Raw genomic sequence first — 22,435 nt, forward strand, 5'->3', positions numbered from 1 at the left:
GCTCAGTGTCTGAGCTGCTGAGCTGACGTCCAGTATTTATAATGGCTGAACTGCAGCTGAAATGCAGTATGTTTGGTGATATGACTGGTGTGGAACTGTGTAGAATTGAGGTGTAACCGCTGTCCCATAGACTGATGTTGGGGTAGGAGAGTCGGAGCGCACATTACATTGCAGTGCATGCTAGGAACTGTAGTGCAGCGCATTGTAAAACAGGCTAATATTAACAGAACATTAAAATACTCTTGCAGGCCGGATAGGATTGTGTTGTGGGCCTGATCTGGCCCGGGGGCCTTATGTGGGACATGGGACTTAAAGGCACTGGTGTTTAGTAGTAACATTAGCAAAGTAACATCTGAGCTACTAAACACTGACCTAAATTCTAGGTTGGTAAATGAAACATTGAGAATATGTCAGCAAGGAATAAATGTTTGTACAGCGCCGGTTTTTCATCCTCAACTTTTATTATTTACAGTTTTACATGTGAGAAGTTGATGCTCTGAAAATCTTGTCAGCATTTGACAGCATCAGCTATTTGCGTTACACCGGTGTGCTACAAATACACACAGATAGCATGACGTGTAAACCAGAGAGTTTGTACAGAGGAGAACCGCCACTCTGTAATGTCTTCTGGGTTTGTCAAACACTAGAGGGCGCTCCCGTGCAAGTCCAGAATTAATGGGTTAAAATGGAGCATTTGAGCAAAATCACAGTTTGTAAATGCTTGAACATTCTTTCATATAGAAGAATGAATTAATTTCTTGAACACAGAGCAGCGTAAAACCTTTTAACAACGCTGTTATATTTTTGAGCTTTTAAACTCCATTTATAGGACTTTATAATGGTGCCTCATGTACATTAATGATGTCTGTGAGCATGAACTGCTTCATTCAGCCAATGAGCTGCTCGGCTCACCAACCAATCGGCACTCAGTAGCAATAATGCCAACCTATCAGCACTCAGTAGCAATAATGCCAACCTATTAGCACTTAGTAGCAATAATGCCAACCTATTAGCACTCAGTAGCAATAATGCCAACCAATCAGCACTCAGTAGCAATAATGCCAACCTATCAGCACTCAGTAGCATTAATGCCAACCTATCAGCACTCAGTAGCAATAATGCCAACCTATTAGCACTTAGTAGCAATAATGCCAACCTATCAGCACTCAGTAGCAATAATGCCAACCTATTAGCATTTAGTAGCAATAATGCCAACCTATCAGCACTCAGTAGCATTAATGCCAACCTATCAGCACTGAGTAGCAATAATGCCAACCTATCAGCACTTATTAGTAATAATGCCAACCTATCAGCACTCAGTAGCAATAATGCCAACCTATCAGCACTCAGTAGCAATAATGCCAACCATTCAGCACTCAGTAGCAATAATGCCAACCTATCAGCACTTAGTAGCAACAATGCAAACCATTCAGCACTCAGTAGCAATAATGCCAACCATTCAGCACTCAGTAGCAATAATGCCAACCTATCAGCACTCAGTAGCAATAATGCCAACCTATTAGCATTTAGTAGCAATAATGCCAACCTATCAGCACTCAGTAGCATTAATGCCAACCTATCAGCACTGAGTAGCAATAATGCCAACCTATCAGCACTTATTAGTAATAATGCCAACCTATCAGCACTCAGTAGCAATAATGCCAACCTATCAGCACTCAGTAGCAATAATGCCAACCATTCAGCACTCAGTAGCAATAATGCCAACCTATCAGCACTTAGTAGCAACAATGCAAACCATTCAGCACTCAGTAGCAATAATGCCAACCATTCAGCACTCAGTAGCAATAATGCCAACCTATCAGCACTCAGTAGCAATAATGCCAACCTATCGGCACTCAGTAGCAATAATGCCAACCATTCAGCACTCAGTAGCAATAATGCCAACCTATCGGCACTCAGTAGCAATAATGCCAACCATTCAGCACTCAGTAGCAATAATGCCAACCTATCAGCACTCAGTAGCAATAATGCCAGCCATTCAGCACTCAGTAGCAATAATGCCAACCTATCAGCACTAGGTGGCAATAATGCCAACCATTCAGCACTCAGTAGCAATAATGCCAACCATTCAGCACTCAGTAGCAATAATGCCAACCATTCAGCACTCAGTAGCAATAATGCCAACCTATCAGCACTCAGTAGCAATAATGCCAACCATTCAGCACTCAGTAGCAATAATGCCAACCATTCTTCAGATTGGAGAATGTGTTGTATGTGGTTCTATATATATATTCTGTACATTTTGGTCTTATAAAGAACTCTTTTCAAAAAGGTTCGATATAGAACCATATACAACACATTCTCCATCAGTCTGAAGAACCGTTTCACCACGCAGAGAACTTTTTATGCATGCAAATGGATTGCCGAGTCCTTATGGTTCTACACTGAACCATTATCTTTACCAAAGAACCCTTGAAGAACCATCTTTATTAAGTGTGTACATTAGAAGTTCTAAGAGGGGGAAATTGAACTTAATAAGAGTTTGTGAACTGCCTGTAGGTGAGTTAGACCAATCAGAGGCAACCAAACCTCCATGTGTTGTGACATCACAACCACAACTTACTGGCAGTTTAACACACTACGTTCAGGGGTCGAGCCTCGAGCCAAAAAAGGTGGACGTTCTGGTCTTCTTGGCCAAAAAAATGAGGCCTGAATTTCAGTGTTTTTAAAATCGCAGTTTAAGTTGCAGACGCAATATAAGTCGGAAAAATTTAATATTTTAGCAAAATCGCAATTAGATATTTTCCACAGATCGTTCAGCCCTACGTCCTACTGCCCAATAACCCGTTTGCTGTAGAAAAAAGGAAATATACCAGTTTTCTTTGTTTTTTTAGTGAAATACATCCTTCTACTTTCCATACTATAAGGAGGTCCAGGACAAGTAGATAGAAACTATTTTATCCTTTCTTTTTTTAGCCATTTAGCTCCGTTCACCCCCATTCATTTAGGACCCACTCACATCTGAAACAGTCCAGGAATGGTTGGTATTGGTAGGTAGGTCAGCCTTTGCCCAACTTGGGCACCAGACCAAACACCTGCTTGGCATAGGTTTATCTATATATTGGTCAGTGTTGTTTTACTATTTTGCACAGTACAAATATTTCAGATTGACTTTGGTTGTTAAAAATGGTTCTTATTAAAAGTAAATGGACATCCCATAATAACAAGCCACAGTTAACCTACAAAAACAGATTTACTTCAGCATCAAAAATGGTTTTATTTGAAAACAAATTAATACTGTGGTTTATACCAAAACCATTTTTTTTTTAATTTTACTTTAAATATACCCCAATATAAGTTTAAGCAGGCCTTCTGTGTTGGTTAGGGGGGCATGAACAGAATCGGCTAAGATCATAATTTGCTACAAACATGCAAACAGCAATGATCTAATTTATAATTTTTATAAACTGGGGTCTAAAAAGTGCTGAGAAACTGTACCAGAGGCATAACCAAGGGGTGGCCAGGGGTGGCCAGTGCATTTCTAGCATGAAGCATGGCCACGCGTCTGGTCACCCCAAGTATGGAAAGTGAGAGTCAGCCGTCATCAATAAAGCATCAGTTACACTTTATGGTGAAAATCTACCGTCACGAACTACATGATGATGTAGACTAGATGATGGTACGATGAGTTAACTAGCAAAAATTAGTCCACTGTAATAATTTATTATGCTAACTTATCATTAGACTCTGTATGTAGCAAATGCAGCCTACGTTAATAACTTCTATGGCCTCTCTATATGAAATATTTTCTAAAAGCTGATGTTTTGCACTGAAAAAAAGTGCTGCATTTTATTTACATGATTCGAATACATAATTTCCCATGAATGACTAAAATACATCAACAATAGTTGTAGTGATGTAATATTATATTAATGTGGAAATGATGGACAGTGATGGAAGTTATGTACAAGAAAAATCAATGCATCACTTCTTATGTAATTTTAATATAGTAACACTATTTTATTTCATTTTTTTCCTAGTAGTGTGCCACCCAAATCAAATCTATGGGTCCAAACTGGCCACACCTGAACTGAACTGTGCATTAGTGAATGTTATCCAACACCAACTGGCCTGTGTGAAAGAGTAAGCACTACTTAGTCCCTTTATCAGCCATCAAAATCATCATCATCTTTAACCACTTAGTCCAGATAGGGGTCGCAGTAGCAGTTGGGAGAGCAGAGAATCCCAGACGCCTCTGTCCCCTGCCACCTCCTCCAGCTCATTCCGGGAGACCCCAAGCCGCTTTCAGGCCAACTTGGAGATATAATCCCTCCAGTGGGTCCTAGGACGACCCCAGGGTCTTGTCCCAGTAGGCCGTGCCTGGTAAACCCCCACCAGGAGGCATCCAGTTGGCATCCTGATCAGATGCTGAACCACCTTAACTGGCTCCTCTCAATGCAGAGGAGTAGCAGTTCTACTCTGAGCTCCTCCTGGATGGTCGAGCTCCTCACCCTATCAAGTACAGTGTAGCCCACCACCCTGCGGAGAAAGCTCATTTCTACCGCTTGTATCCGTGATCTCATTCTTCCGGTCATTACCCACAGCTCATGACCTCAGTTGAGGGTCGGGATGTAGACCGACCGGTAAACAGAGAGCTCAGCTTCCTCTTCACCACTACAGTCCAGTACAGTGACCGCATTACTGCTGCCGCCTGTCCCAGCCTGCGGCCGATCTCACCATCCCTCGTCCCATCACTCGTGAACAAGACCCCGAGATACTTAAACTCCTCCACATGGGGCAGGTCCTTTCCCCTTACCTCTATCAACCAATTAACCAAATTTATTTGATAATAGCGATCAATTTAACTAGACACACCCAACCCTACAAGCCTTGCTCACCTCAGATAAGGTCAGCGTTGATGATTCCACTGTTAGAAAGAGGCTTGGCAAAAAGAGACTGGGTATCCATGGTAGAGATCAAAGACCACTACTAACCAAAAGGAACATAAAGGCTCGTCTCACATTTGCCAAAAAATGGCCCTTTGAAATAATGTGCTGTGGACTGGTGACTGATGGGAAAACAGGGGTTTCATTACATCTAGCCTAAAGCTTTCCATAATAAAAACACCATACCAACAGTCAAACATGGTGGAGGTAGTGTGATGGTGTAGGGATGCTTTGCTGCTTCAGGGGCTTAATTAGCGCAACATACACTAACACACCACCACCACGTCAGTGTTACTGCAGTGCTGAGAACGATCCACCACCCAAATAGTACCTGCTCTGTGAGGGTCCATGGGGGTCCTGACCACTGAAGAACAGGGTAAAAGGGGGCTAACAAAGTATGCAGAGAAACAGATGGACTACAGTCTGTAACTGTAGAACTACAAAGTGCACCTATATAGTAAGTGGAGCTGATAAAATGGACAATGAGCGTAGAAACAAGGAGGTGGTCATAATGTTATGCCTGATCGGTGTATACTGTAAGCCCCAGACAATGTAGCTAGGTTAGAACATTCAGAATGTCCTTCCAAAAATATTAAATAAATAAATAAATAAATAAATAAATACGCGCCAATGTGCCCAGCACCATATTTAACAGCTGCCATCGTGATGCCCCTTTAGGATAACGGAACCTGCTGCGTTATCCTAAAAGAATTCAGGAGCACCAACAAAGGTAGCCAGGTAGGGTCATTTCAGTCGGCCGTTGAGTTTTGGTGCATGGAAGTCAGAACTGAGCTGGAGGTTTTTGATCTTTAGCACTTGGAAACATGAAGACCAGCACCTGGACACCAGTGTCAGACTTCAGGCTCCTTCAATAATGCTTTATGACAGATTTTCATCCACAGCTAATTATTCTCCAAGAAAGCCTATCAGCTCTAAACAGTCTAATAGAAGACAGTCAAGAGAAATTAGGAATCTGATACGGGATGGAATTCATTGGTAATCCTGAGCCTCCTCTAACTTGAGCCTGACAGCTCATTTGCATATTCAACATGCTGTATGATGCAGTATGTGAGTGTTTAATAAATCTCAAGCTAGTGATGTAAATTAGACCTCTTTATATATGTTTACAGACCAAACTCTCGGGAAACCTTGAAATGGCTTTAAAGCAGACGCTGGGAGGATTAACTAAAATGCTCTAATTCAAAAGTAAAACTCTATATAAAGACCATTTTAATTCATCAGGCACCTGAATCGTGATTTATCAAAACTTTATCAAAACACTATTCACTGTTCAAATGCTATTAGTCTCTATAAATCTCTAGTGCAGTTCCAAGGTCTTAGCGAATAAGAATTTGATGTATTAAAATTGCTGGAAGCTCAGACATTTTCTCTTTTAAACAGTGCAGCTCCATAAATAGCATCATTTTTATATTTGATTTCAGACCACAAAGTACAGAGTGACTGAATAAATAATCAAACGACCTGCTGCTGTTAATATATAACCAGTTTTGGTTACACATGCTGATGCTCCAGTCTATGTTTTGAAGACCTTCACTTGTGATTAAACAGGGCAGAATACTCTGCATTTCCTAATACAGATTTTTTTGTGTTTTATTTAGATCCAGTTTCTGGTTTTATGTACCAGTAAATAAAACCATAATTCATATTTACATGACCATTTTCAATCTTAGGAATTAAACAGACTATTTTTGTCAAGACTGATACAGTTGAAGGCAAAAGTCTGGGAACCTATGTACAAATTATAGTCGTATGCAAAAGTTTGAACACCCCCCAGTCATTTGACGTTTTGTTTATTTTCTAAGTGTAAACAAGCACACGTCCTCTACAGAGGACACACTTAAACTGGCATTTTCTGCAAATTCTAGTGCACTGTTTCTGTTTATTTGCTGAGTTTAAAGGGGAACTCCACTGATTTTGTAAAATTACTTAATCATCCAAGGAAACAAAATCATTCAGAGTGGTTTGGTGTGAAATGCGCTTTTCCAGAGAAATTTACAGAGTCAGAATTGTTCACCATTATAGTACTGGGAACCAGACGTCCAACACGTTTAATGGCTCTAAAAGCTACATCCCGTTAAGTTATTACACAAAATGGTTATGAATGCATGGTTTGATACCTGAGACACTGTGTTGTGATAGTTTGTGATAAAGTTTTGGCCTAAAATGTATTTTAGGTATGAAGTTTTACTCCAGGATTATTTTTTGTGTTTCCTCTCAAAACCGCATCTCAACTGAGATCAATGCGCAGAACCTAACATGCTTTTGTTATTAGCCTGTAGCTACAGCTGTTCAGCACAGCTAACGCCAGCAGCAGTTTTTGTTTAGTTTATTTTTATGGTTTTCTTACCTACTTTGGAAGATGGCAGAGTATGCAGAGGACTTAGAGGAGGTCTGTTTCCAAAATGTTGTAGAACCATATCAGTTTGAACCAGAAAACACAAAGGAGTTGCAGCGATTTAAAGAAGAGAGAGAGAGAGAGAGAGAGAGAGAGAGAGAGAGGGAGTGAACCCGCTGGCACCGATGCAGAGCAACCCAGAGTGAGTGGAAAGTGCTGGTCTCAACAACAAACTACTTGTTACTCCGCTTACCAGTTTATGAGGCAGGATAGTGAGGCAGATAGCTTTTATATTTTTTGCGTGGCCCACATTACACTATCTGTTCTAAGCTAACGGCTAACAGTGATATCTGCACGGTGTCTAACGACGACTAATTTATTTCACTCACGAACGTTTCTTACCTTGATTCCAGTTTCTGCTGTAGTGAAACTGAGGGTGTGTAAATCTGCGGCTCTGCAGTCAGACCGTTCCCCAGAAGGCATTCAGGGTGGAGAGGTACATGTAGGACACTGTAAGGAAAAAATAGTACCCAAAGAAAACACATATATTTTAGTTTCACAGCATTTTGTCATTATCAGTGTGACATATAAAAACTTACGAGACACACGTACGTTCACTGGTCATTTTAGATAACAGATAAAATGGTGATATGTGTAGTGTAGACATACAGACGTCTGGCTCCTAGAACTATAATGGAGAACAATTCTGACTCTGCAAATTTCCCTAGAAAGGCGCATTTCACACCAAACCACTTTGAATGATTTTGTTTACATTTAAACTATTAAATGATTAATAAATTTTGTGAAATCGATGGAGTTCCCCTTTAACAAGTTGGAAATAAATAAAACATATAATACTATAGTGCTCACAACTGTTAAAAGAGACGCAGCTTTCGCACAAGTTGTGTTGCTTTATTCTCCAGCTGTTCTTGGCCACAGCTACGCCGCACATAAGCAGAGTTTTCTCTTTACTAACAGCTCTGACTCTGACTCTGACTCTCAGCTCTTTTTGCTCACACACACATGCATCCCCCCCGGCAGACCTAGCCCCGCACTTCACAATAAGAGTCCTTCACAGAATAACCAAAATAATAAGTGAACAAATGCTGAAGAGCAAATAACCTAAAACATTTTTTGAACACGCTACAATATCAAATCTGCCGTAACTTTTGCAAACACTGTCATAAAAAGGTTCTGTGCAGGTACATCTTTCATTCGTCAAGGTACAAACATTGTATATCGCTGTTGTTGGAAGAAAACTTCTTATCTCCAAAATGGTAACTTTACAGGAGAAGGAAAAAACCTACTTTACTTTTAATGTAAGTCAATGGAACCAGACATTTTGGGTCTTTTGCTTCACTCTTCATGAAATTTACAGGCAATGTAAAGGACAACAGGTATTTTCAAATTATGTCGAAAACAGAAAAATGACAAAAATGGAGATACGAGGTTTTCTTCCGACAGCAGCGATATGTACCTTCAAAGGTACAACAGTGATTTTAAGGTCTGTTAAAAGGGCTTTAAAATGTGCAAACGTGTGTTTTCTGTAAAGGATATGAGCTTATTTACACTTATAAAATCAACTTGTAAATTGACCTGGGGTGCCCAAAATTTTGCATACATACAACAGTAAATAGTGTAATAGAAAAAAATAAACAGAGGTTATGACATATGCAAAAGCTTGGACCCCCTTCTAGTTGTAAAGCCTCAGAGTTTAAAGCAGCACTAGGTATTATTGTTTGTAGCATTACAGAGTATGGAGAAAAAACACATTAAAACACGGCGTGAATGCGCTGCTGTGAGTTGACCTGAAATAATTAATTGTCAGAGGTGCCGGGACAGATTTGGCAGGAGTTTTTAGGACCAGGTCATATGGTTTTACATATTAATGTCACACTCCCAGGCTCAATAAGAAGGTCCAACTCGATGTTTAGGTCTCACATGCTAATATCAGTTGTTTGCACTATTACTTTCTAATATCTCTCCATAAACAGACCTGTCCTGTTAATCAGTTTCTCTCTCTGTCTCTTTCTCTTTCTCATTCTCTCTCTCTCTCTCTCTCTCTCTCTCTCTCTCTCGCTCTCCCTTTATTTGAGCCCCTGAGCGACGTTTGCCTGAGTCACCACATGGGAGCCACCAGAGCTGCTAGGGTCACCACCAGTGTTTCAACCACCATGGAGCTTCATGCAGTACAGAGCTTCTTCAGAAGACTTTACACATTTTGACTGAGTTCTCTTTGAATTCTCTTTGTATGCATTCACAAAAGTCAGATTCATCCGGTGTGGGTGTCCGAAGCACGACGATGTCACAAAATGTTCTTCCGCATGTTGCGTGCGATTCATATTTCCACCAGAGAGGTCTCCAAATCCCCAAATCCTATATAGTGTTGCTTTAATTAACTTGTTAGGCCTTAATTGGCTAATTAGGACTGGTTATTGTCAGTAGGAATTGTCAGCTGATGACAGTTATAGAGCTTAATAATTTCTGTTCAAACCTTGTGCTGACACTCAACAACCATGGGCTCCTCTAAGCAGCTGGCTGAGGATCTGAAAATGAAGCTAATTGATGCCTACAACGCAGGGGATGACTGTGAAAAGATATCAAAGCACTTTCAGCCTGCAGTTTCCACTGTTTCAAATGTAATTAAGAAATGGCAGTTAAGGGGAACTGTGGAAGTCAAAACAAGACCTAGAAGACCAAGGCCCAATCCCATTTCTGCCCTTGCTCCTACCACTTAGCCCTCTGTTTTGCGCGTTCATGTCTAGGGGTAGGGTGTCCCGATTTTTGTTGAGATAGAGGGTTAGGGTGAAGTATAAGGGCTATATGGCCCTCCAAATGAGGTTTTTCAGAGACTCCAAACAGAGTGTTATGAGAAAAAAAGAAAAACTGGCAAAATGGCTGCATGAGCGACCAAAGAAACCCACAAATGTGAGAATTTTCTCTGTTAAAAATTTCAATAACCACTGTATTTTCTTAGTTTAATGTCGTTTCAGTGTATTATGGTCCTTTTCTTCATAACAAGCACAAAAAATTGCTAATAGTGTGCTAATGTCTTGGTAGCTAATTAGCTAACTTTCCCATTCCACATTAAATAGTCCAGCAGTTCTGATGACTGAAGCTCCAGAATGTAACTGCTGCACCATTTAAGGTGGAATGGGAAAAATCGAACAAGAAGCTGGTGAACAGCTTCAGCTTCGTATCACTGAAGAATTAGGGGTGGGCGATAATAAATGATTGCCCCCCTCTTTGAAGGCATATGATGCCCTAAATGTAACTAAATCCCAGCAGTGAGGAGCTGAACTTTACCCTCCTCTGCTGTCAATGCAGACTGGCAGGGTCGCCTACAGAGCAGCGCTGGTAGCTGTTAATGAAGTGATGCTCTTTTTATTTGAGGGTCCCATTTCAGAGGGGAGATTTCAACCACTACGATACGTATTCATACGTATTCATTTCCGTGAATGCTCAGATAGGAATTCATGTCCTTTTTTTCCACTGTGCATGCGCCATCATAGCCTAGCTTAGCATTTTGAACTTTGAATGGGAGAAAAGCAAAGAAAAAAACTCTTCCAAGACCATCATGAGAACTGAAAGCATGAACACAGACTATTGAAGGAATAAAAGTAGCCAAGCAGATCAGCCAACACTGCATTAGTACAGTAACTGCAAACAGATGTGCACAATAACTCTGAATGTGGCTCTTCTTAAGTCATTTATTAAAACATATTGGGCATGTTTTGATGAATTAGGTGCGATATAGTAATAATACTACATGATCCTTGTTTAATTTTTCAGACCAAGCTATAAAGATTGATTTCAAATCTGACTTATAATTGTTTTTAAAGTCAGTGGCACTAAGTGGCCACAAGAGGTCAGTACAGCACTGCTTAATCCAGTAGCATGCAGCTCTGTGAGGGAACCATAGGGTCACAAATGCTGTTATATAACTTATAAATGTCCTTATAACTCAATAATCCAGGATTCACCACCATTTTGATGCTATTTGAAAACTCTTTGTTAATATAAACTTTTTTTTATTTACGTGGACTTTGTACACTTCAGATATGAACTATTCATATTCATTATATATAGATAGATAGATAGATAGATAGATTCAAGTACATGGTAACAAAATGCAGTTAGTATCTACCAGAAGTGCAAATAGTAGCAATAGTGCAAAACAGACAGTGCAAATGTGCAATAACAGGCATAAATATGACGGATCTATGAAATATATAACTATATGATCAATATATATATATATATATATATATATATATATATATATATATATATATATATATATATATATGTTATAAACATGTTTCTGTAAAACGTCCTGGGATAGTCTTCGTATTTCAATGAATTACAATACATTTTTATAATTTAAACTGAAAAACAAGCATCAAAATTGTTGTTTCACATAATAATAATAAAAATAATAAGTGTAATATGCTGTTTTTCTTGGACAACATGACTAAAAATCATTAAAATAAATAAATTTATGGTTCTTTTTTGTTGGTTAGTTAGGAACAGGACAGTGAATAATTATACATCTTTAGTTTATTATTATTTTCAGTTCATTTTCATCGGTTCAAAGTTGAGCGAGGCCATTTGCCACTTCAGTGAAGGAATGACCCACTTACTGTATTATGTTTAATGTTAAATAGTGTTTCTGTGCACTTTTAAAAAAGATGGTTCTTCAAAGCTTCTTTAGTAATGGAACTGGTTCTATTTAGAACCATAAGTTCCATATAGAACAACTGTATGTTTAAATGTTCTTTGCGTGGTGAAATGGTTCTTCAGATTGATGGAGAATGTGTTGTATATGGTTCCTTATAGAACCGTTTTGAATATAGAACGTTTTTGAAAATGGTTCGTTTACAGTGCCAAAAAGGCACAAACTTGACACCATAACAGTAGCAGAACCCTTTTGTTTGCCATATAGAACCATTTTCAAAAAGGTTCTGTACAGAACTCATGGTTCAATACAACCCCATTTCCAAAAAAATTTGGGACGCTATGCAAAATACAAATAAAAACAAAATGCAATGATGTGCAAATGATTTAAAGTGAAACATTTCACTTCAAAAACTACAGCAGTGTCTCCTCAGTTCCCAAACACTTACAGAGCCCTCCTAAAAGAAGAGGTGATGAAACACAGTGGTAAACAGGCCCCCGTCCCAACTTTTTTGGAACGTGTTGTTGGCATCAAATTCAAAATGGGCAAATATTTTTCAAAAAACAATAAAACATTTCAGCATTTGATTTGTTGTCTTTGTACCATTTTCAATGAAGTATAGGGTTTAAATGATTTGCACATCATTGCATTTTGTGTTTATTTACATTTTGCACAGCATCCCAACTTTTTTGGAAATGGGGTGGTAGAACAATTCCCTTTTGTAAAGAACCCTTGAACTATTTTTAAAAGTGTGGACAAAAACTGCTTCATTTTAAACCTTTTTCAAAGACAGCTGCGCAGCACTGTATACCGAGTCCTCACAAAAGCCTCCCGGAGTGTCAGATGCGAGCAGTACGGGGACACTCAAACACACCCGAGGACATCAGACCGTTTACTGAACCTTAATGAAGTTCATTACAGCACCGAAGCTCATTTATCCTGCAGATGCAGCTTCATCCTGAGCCCAGTCTCATCTTCGCCCGACAGTGGGACGATGAGAGCAATTAGCCGAACTTGTTGAATTGTTTTTTTGAGTTATTTTCCTGTTTGACCAGTCGATGAATTCCAGCTGCATTTTGAGGACTTATTGAATTGATTTTAAGAACTATAAATATGCAACTTGAAACTGTTCTAGGATTTAAACGCCCCCTGGCTGAAAGAAACGTTTCATCCCGCGTGCAGCTTTGTTCTTATTGAAATGAGCTGCTTCGGGGGCTGTAGAAGCTGGGTTCTTCATTTCTAGCCATTTCTTCATGTTGGTTTCAAAGTCCTACCGCGAGCCATCTGGAGCTCTGGGTCGCCGATTAGCAGCCGACACTGCGCTCAGTTAACGTTTAAGAGGTGTTTTGGAGATCATGGAACATCGTTTTCAGCTACATCTGTGTGAGAAAAAAGCTCGGGCCAAGATCAACGCTGGAGAACTTTGTGAGTTTAGCTGAATAAAGATCTCTCAGCGTCTATAAGCTGGATACACTACTGTTCAAAAGTTTGGAATCACTGATTTTATTCATGTAAAAACAGTTTTGTTACAGATGCTGTGCAAAAGTCAGAGACCCTCATTTATTAAGCGCACATTTATTCATTTTTGGGAGAGATTAAATAGAAGATAATCCACTTGAATAAGGAAAGAGGTCTAAACCTGCCAGTAAACCTGGTCAAAACTGGGCTTCTAAAAATAATGAAAAGATACTGAGTAAAGTGACACCTAACAACCATGCAAGACCTGGTAGACCAAATAAACTGCCCCCATCAGATAAACAGCAGCTTTCATCTCTGAGAGAGAGGAGAAAATCAAGCTGCTTCCGATCTGAAAACATCCACAGGTGTTTCTGTCCATCCTTCCGCTGTGAGAAGACGACTCAGCGCTGTGGGTCTGAAAGGATGTGTAGCTGATCGAGAAGAACCTCACTGAGAAAAGGAGACGGACACATTATACGGACAATTATAGTAAACTGAGACGCTGCTGCTGTTGTCCCGCTGCTCGCACGCAATCACTCAGGTTTGTGGACGGTGGAGCGGAGGGATGCCAAATTGTTTCAGTGTGCTCCCGTATCTGTGTGCCCTTTTGGTTCGCTCCTTTTAGTTAAGCTGTTATAGTCAGATCTGCCGGAGTCGTTAGCCACACTCTGGAAATGTTTTACATATTATTACACATACACCCATACAGAACTAAACTAACTCCATCTCCCTACCTTTTTTCCGAGTAAACGACTGCCCACCTGTCCGGCCGGACACTGATGGATGATTGTCTGTCGTGCTCTCCTGCTACCCGCTTCAGACCAGTTGCCCACGCCCCAGTCACTGCCACTTGCCCAGCTACTGCCACCTGCCTTGGACTGGCTGCCCACCCTATGCTGAAGTGGACTCCTAACTATTACTACTACTACTACTATTAATATTAGTAGTATAATAATTTTGTAGGTAGTTTGACCAGAGGAGGATGGGTCCCCCCTTGTGAGCCTTGGTTCCTCCCAAGGTTTCTTCCTCAGCTCTGAGGGAGTTTTTCCTTGCCACTGTCGCCCCTGGCTTGCTCACCTGGAGGATTTACATTTCATGTTAAAACTTTGTCCTTAATGGATTTCTGTGAAGCTGCTTTGTGACAACATCAGTTGTAAAAAACGCTATACAAATAAATTTGACTTGACTTGACTTGACACATCAAACAAAGAAGCTGAACAATGGACTGACCACCCTGGAGTCCAGACCTCAACATCACAATGTGTTTGGGATCACTTGGATCATGAGAACCCGAAAATGCAACCAACTTCTAAGACTGAACTTTGACACCTTTGCCCAGCATTTTGCTCTCTGAATGGGAGAAGAAACTCTTTCTAGACCAAAACCACCACATTAGAACTGAAAGCATGAACACGGATTATTTAAAGCACAAAAGTAGCCAAGCAGACCATCCAGCACTGCATTAGTACAGTAACTGCAAACAGATGTGCACAGTAACTCTGAATGTGGCTCATTAGATCTGAAGGCATGAATACTAGAGTGATAGTGAAAAATCACAAGTTATGTTGGACATTGTTGCTAAAGGTGAATTTAATTTGGTTTGACTTAATTTGCAAATCAAACAGAAGCTGCTGGTGTTCAATGAACTGACCACCCCAGAGTCCAGACCTCAACAACACTGAATGTGGATTACTTGGATTGTGAGAACAGGAAATGCAATCAACTTCTAGGAAATGTATGTATATATGTACATTTGAATACATGCAAATAGACTAAAATGCAGAAAAAAAGTAAACAGATTTTTCTTACTATTGGTTTCAGATCCCCCAGCCATCACATAGATTCATTAAATTCCATTGCCAACACACTTCATTTAACAAGATGAAGAGCTGATTAGCCAAATCAGGTACCGGATAATAACCAAAACTAATACTGGGCTGCCATAGGGGAGGCTTGGAAATGATTAAATGACACATTTACATCCATAAAATCACAGCTTATTGCATTAATGTTACTGTAATACTAGTGTTGTTTGAGCAAATCAACACTTCCTACCCAGATAAACAGCTTTTTCATTCTATTTTGTCAGATGCCTAAAACATTTGCACAGTACTTTACATACAAGCTTTCTGCTTTTTTTCCTGACACTGAAAAATGAATAACTTATACTAAATGGCTGTTTTCACTGTAAATTAAATAAAAGAAGGATGGTCTCTAACTTTTGCACAGGACTGTAAGCGTGCACCTCACGTTATACGTGCACATACACACACACACACACACACACACACACACACACACACAGGCAGGCCTGCACTCATGAATATGCACTCAGACAGAACACGCTGGAGGCATTTTGGAATGTAATACTACGCTTATTTACTGTACACACGTCTGCTTATTCCCTGTGAGATCCCTATAGGGAAATGAGGTTAGATTCTCTTTCAGCAGACGCCAGAATAATCATCTCCCACTGCACACTGTGACATATTGCCATATTCAATTAAACAGGTTGGTTATAATAATGATAATAAGTCTTAATAAAACTCATAAATCAATGTGAATTCGATCTGACACCTTTGATAAATGACAGGCCGCTAATTTCCCATTTAACAATGGAAGAATTGGAAGAATCTCAACACATATGAAAGCAAATCAATCAACTGGGCCTTGGGGCCAGAGGTTTTGACAGCTGATACTGTACTAAGAAACACAACACATCGTGCGGTCATGTGACCTCAAAATGGCCCACATGCAGACTACTGTGTAAAAGTTTGGGACGACTTGTCATAATAACAATTGTTGTGTAATAATTGATGTGTAAAATATACAAAAAATACACTAGATGGCATTTTTGGATGTTTCATCCAATATTTCATGCTTATAGAAGTTTGTAAATGATCAATAACATTGTAATTATATAGTATATTATTATTGTATTTATATATATATATATATATATATATATATATATATTGTAGTTATAATTCCTCAAAATGTGATCCCGTTTAAAATAAGAGGTATTCTGGATATTAAACTTCAGGGTGATCTCTGACTTTTGCACAGTACTGTGTGTGCAGTGGGGAACTCTCAGGGCCTTCAAGGCGTTCAGCAAAGGTCTAATGATTTCTGGGAACTTAAAAATACAGAGCTCTCTGATTGGTTAGGACTTAAAGGGCTGAAGAGAAGGCCTAACATGTTGAATTGCCCGTCAGCATCAGAATCGATTTCCAATAGGTGGGACCAATTTTGTGAGTGAAAACGTCACTCCAGGCCTTCTGGAAGTTCTAGATACCTCACTGACTGTGTACTAATAGAAGTGGCAGCCTGATCAGAGGGTTATTAGGAATGGAAAACAGAGGTAGGAGCTCTATGACTGGCCTCTCTAATGAAAGAGTCAGTGTGAAACTGCAACAGCTACAAGATAAAGAATATGCTAATATGTCTGTCACAAGCCTCAAATAAAACATATGTATAATGTATACTGTATAATATGCTTTTGAAGCTTCAAATGACTGTGTTTAATCTAGAATGGACAAAATATGTTCATGCGAATCACCATTAGCTTAGCACTAACAAACTACTAGTCCCATAGAGGTGCTAGCAGAGTTTAGATTGTGCTAGAAGTGGGTTTTTCTCGAATTTTACCCAAGTTTTAACATTTATGGCTCAAATTAATAGCCCAGTTCTAATAGTCACAGTTCACCACTGTGTATGTGTGTGTAATCGAACATGCAACACACGAAAACACGCCCAGTATCCTACTTATGAATGTGAGTATAGAGTGACCCCACTGAGGATAGTGATTTGAATAAACTCCCCACAGTGCAGAGTGAAGCACAGTATCATGAGTTCAGCTGCGGGACACTGCAGGTCTCCAGAGCCCAGCGCTCCACCATATAGCTTTATGTTCATTTCTGCATCATGCTGAGAGAGAGTGGAGTCTCAGGGTGTCTTTACGCCTTTTAGCAGCAACCTGCACCTGAACCTCTGCTTTCAAATTGAACTGACATGGTTAAAATCCTTTTCGGCACAAAAAAGGAGAATTTAGCCTCTTTGACACCTGTGAAAGTGGCCAGACCAAAACCAAATTTTCCATTCTTAAATAATGCACTATGTAAACATTATTGAAATTTCAAAGCCTACCGAACCTATAGAGTGCATCTTTGGCACTTTGTAGTTCTACACTTACAGACTGTAGTCCATCTATTTCTCTGCATACTTTGTTAGCCCCCTTTTACCCTGTTCTTCAGTGGTCAGGACCCCCATGGACCCTCACAGAGCAGGTACTATGTGGTGGTGGTAGTGTGTGTTGCGCTGGTGCGAGTGGATCAGACACAACAGTGCTGCTGGAGTTTTTAAACACCTCAGTGTCACTGCTGGACTGAGAATAGTCCACCAACCAAAAACATCCAGCCAACAGCGTCCTGTGGGCAGCGTCCTGTGACCACTGATGAAGGACTAGAGGATGACCAACACAAACTGTACAGCAGCAGATGAGCTATCGTCTCTGACTTTACATCTACAAGGTGGACTGACAAGGTAGGAGTGTCTAATAGAGTGGACAGTGAGTGGACACAGTGTTTCAAAACTCCAGCAGCACTGCTGTGTCTGATCCACTCATACCAGCACAACACACACTAACACACCACCACCACATCAGTGTTACTGCAGTGCTGAGAATGATCCACCACCCAAATAGTACCTGCTCTGTGAGGGTCCATGGGGGTCCTGACCACTGAAGAACAGGGTAAAAGGGGGCTAACAAAGTATCAGAGAAACAGATGGACTACAGTCTGTAACTGTAGAACTACAAAGTGCACCTATATAGTAAGTGGAGCTGATCAAATGGACAATGAGTGTAGAAACAAGGAGGTGGTCAGAATGTTATGCCTGATCGGTGTATATTAAAATAAACCTAGATGTAAAGGTTAAAAATGAAGTTCTACATATTAATGTTGCAAAAAAATACATAAAAGTGTTCTTGTGCACCTCATGTCTTTATTAAAGACGTTCTCGTTGGTTAGGAACATTTTACGCAACAAGTAGCCATCATGATGAAAGTGTAGGAGCGTCCCAAAGTTCTCTGGGCCAACATAATTAAACAACACTCAACCGGAAACAGCTACAGAGCCATCACAAATGGCATCCCTGTCAATGCAGTTGGTTCAATAAGATGCAATTGGAAGGTTCAGTGAAGTTCATGGACCTGTGTGCCACACAAGATTTCTCTCAGACTGATGACGAAGGAGGTGAGAGAAGCCAGCAGTCACTCAGAAATAGTTGCTGGACGACCTGAAAGCAGCAGGAACAACAGCTACGCTGAGAACAATAAGCATCGAACTTCACCGTAATCATCTCTGTTCCTACACCGTATACAAAACTCCTCGGTTAAAAACGATGCACATGGACAAGCAAGCATTTAGACAAACCAGAACTCTTGGAACAATGTTCTCTGGTCAATAGAAACAAAAACAGAACCCTTTGGCAATAATTCAGCTCATCATGTTTGGAGAAAGATTCGACTTATGGTAACAGTGAAGCATGACGGTGGGAGTATCATGATATGAGGCTGCATCTCTGAAAACAGTACATGTTCTCAAATGAAACGTGAGTGGAATGATTGGAACTCCAGCTAATCTTATTGGTCAAGGAGAGGATGGATGTTTCAGCAAGACAACAACCTCAAACATACAGCCAAATTTGCTCAAGACTGGTTTCTAAATAGGAAGGTGAAACAACTCCTGACCTGAATTTTATTGACCATTATGGACAAATATGACACCACATCAATCAAAACATTTCATATTCATATTCATGCCACATCAACAGTTATCCCTTTAAAATCCCAGGCTTATTACATACTAAGGCTTATTATTCGGTAACTACAGGGACTTCAATGCAGACTGGTGGAGCTATTCTTAGGTTATAGAAGGAAATATATATATATATATATATATATTCTTAGTATAAGCAACAAAGCCCAGTTAAGTGTCCCACTTAACTATTCATTAATAAAGACTGTATACGCTACTGGACCCAGTATCTTGTCATATTAATAATTAATAGGACTGTCATGAAGGAACAATGAGGTTATTACATGATAAATAATACACTGTGATTATCTATTTATAGTAATTTCTTGTCTAGTTACCCATCTTGAGGTTTGATCTCAGCTGAAATATGAGGCATTCTCAATGTTCACTTTCAGAAAACTTATAACATTCTCAGTGTTGTTCAGTTTTCTCAGGTGTTTTATGATCATCTACAGCTCTGCTTATCATTCTGGACACATTTAAAACTCCTTCATTTTTTGTATGGCTTTCTGCTAATTATTTGAAAGTTATGAATCTGTATAATGCTAACATCATATTAGAATCATTTTATATGTATATACATTTATATGCATCAGGGTAGTAACTAGGATCACATTTTAGTGAGGTCCATTTTGCAGAAAAGTGACCAACATCACACAGTGAATATGTGAACTGTCAATTTGTTGCTTTTTTTTTAACCGGTTGCTCCCATTCTTAGCCATATTTGTTCATTTCAGCTGAGAATCAGGCACTGCTGACTGGGTACCCTCTCAGAAATAAAGATACTCAGCCATCAGTGGGTCAGCCTCTCTTGTCACTGGGGTGGGACCCTCAAGGGTACATCTCAGTACCTTTAGTCAGGGAACATAACTGAACCATAATCCACTGAAATGATATGTTCTAAGCTGTACTGACTCCACACACCCCGTCTCGTCTCCAGGCTTTTATTTTACTGTTCTGTTTTAAAACATTAATGAAAAGGTACAAATACGTACTTTTCACCTGGAAAAACTTATTTAAGGTTCACAATCAGACCTTAAAACCAGACCTTGTACCTTTGAGGGAACATTTACATTGTTTGTACCTTGATAAACAAAAAATGCACCTGCACAGAACCTTTACTTCTAACAGTAGTGTCGTTGCTGTGTCCACAATGGATCTTACAAAATCCCTCTAAAACTAGATCTGGACCTCCTCATGCTAGTTACGGCCTAGCTATGCATACAGATTGGCTTTATATTAGCGAGAACAGTTCACATCATCGAGAGTAAACAGTTGAGAAAGTTGGGGAGGCTATGGGGAAGGAGGTCGAGCCTGTGTGGTACACAGTGTGAGACGGATTCATCCCGAGCTGCTGCTTGGCGCCACTGTGAGCTATGAAAGGCAGATGAGCGTCTCTGTGCCATATGTTCAGGAGGGTAAACAGAGACGGCCGATCCTGTCAGCTCCATCTCCATACACGTCACCCACCTGTTGACCTGCTGTGATGAAGAGACGGGTCAGAGAGAGGGGCTGTGTGTATGTTTTAGTACATTTTCAGGACAGAAATGGTGAAAAACAGGGTTAATATACAAAATTAACAAAGTTTTCTTGGTTGATTGTCTGAAACTGAAAGAACAAAGCCATTTTTTTAGCTTGCTGTGTTGAAGGTTTGGCTTAGGCTTAGAAAATTCACTGGATTCCTGCGGTAGAACATTGACATAATCATGTCATGAACATGTTAAGTCAGATGTCATATGCTGCCACGAGTTATGACGACAGATTTTGTTCAGTAATATGACGGTGTCATATTACCTTTACTGGTATCTGTGATGAATCACGCCATAATGTTTGATGTCATGGCAGCTTATGCTAATTTTTTATAATGTATACTGAGCGTGAGAAATACCCCCTGGTGTCTGGGAGGTCTCATGTTGGCTGGCTTCTCCAGCGTTGTCAGGCTGCTAACTCACTCGCCATAGTGGCGTTGATTGGTTTAACAGTTCTTCTTCTGAAAATGCTCCTTTCTAGTTTGGACTTGCAATCTTCCAGACATTAATTGAAATCTTACACATCTCATCTTGTCTTCTGTTTGAGAAATGAGTAAGAATTCACTCTTTCCACCAAACTCTTGGGAAACTGGGCTAGTTTTCAGATTTACAAATATGCTGCGGCACATTGTAAAGTTTTTCAGAGATATTCTAGGCTTAGCTGCGGCTGCCATGAAGGACCAACTGGGTTAACCAGTTTGCAACATCTCCACCCTGAGGTGCACCAGTGCTGCATCACTAGTTAGTTAAGAATATCAAAGATAGAGTTTCATGGGAGAAGCTGACAAAACAATCACCTTTCCCTGAATTTGTATTCGAGAATCTAATTTACCCTGATGGACAGCATTACATCATAATAAGTTTATTTTCAGGGACCCCCCAGAATTTTGATTTTGAGACTTTCATGGAGGTTAATTAGGGGGTCCGGGACCCCCAGGACCCTGTAATTGGCACCTTGTGTGTACTGTAGTTAGCGGTCATGACATGCAACATTATAACATCTGTCATGACAAATAATGGTAATGGTAACATGACACTGGACACATTTTGTCATTTTTTTGGGTTGTTTATGTCAATTTATGCAGCAGGGCTCAATAAAATTATTAATACAAATAGGTATTTAAGTATAGGTATTAAATAGGTATTTACATAAACATAATACGTATGGGACTTTTTTAAACGTAGGTACTCACATATATACAGTACTGTGCAAAAGTCTGCTGTAATTTTCAGTCAGAATTGAAATTAAATACAAGTTATTCTTTTTCGCTGTTTTTTTGAGTGTATATTTAACAGGAAATCACACAAAAGGCTCTCAAAATAATATCAATCTGTCAACATTTACTGTATCCACTCTTCAGGAGACTCACTTCATTTTCTCAAAGAAATCTGCAGACACACCTCCAAAGTTCAGTCTTAGAAGTTGGTTGCATTTTCTGCTTCTCACAATCCAAGCAATCCCAGATATATTGAGTGGACTCTGGGGTGGCCAGTCTATTGTTCTGAACACTCCCAGCTTCTCTGTTTGTTTTCAGTTAAGGCTTACTGGCAGTTACATACCATTTCAGACCCATAGCGCAGAGTGGAAGGATGGACAGAAACAGCTGTGGATTTTTCCAGATCTGAAGCGAAAGTGGAGCTTGATTTTCTCTCAAAGATGAAAACTTCAAGTGCTTTTTATCTGACAGTGA

This window comes from Colossoma macropomum, unplaced genomic scaffold (assembly GCF_904425465.1).
Source record: "Colossoma macropomum unplaced genomic scaffold, Colossoma_macropomum, whole genome shotgun sequence".
NCBI classification, from domain to species: domain Eukaryota; kingdom Metazoa; phylum Chordata; class Actinopteri; order Characiformes; family Serrasalmidae; genus Colossoma; species Colossoma macropomum.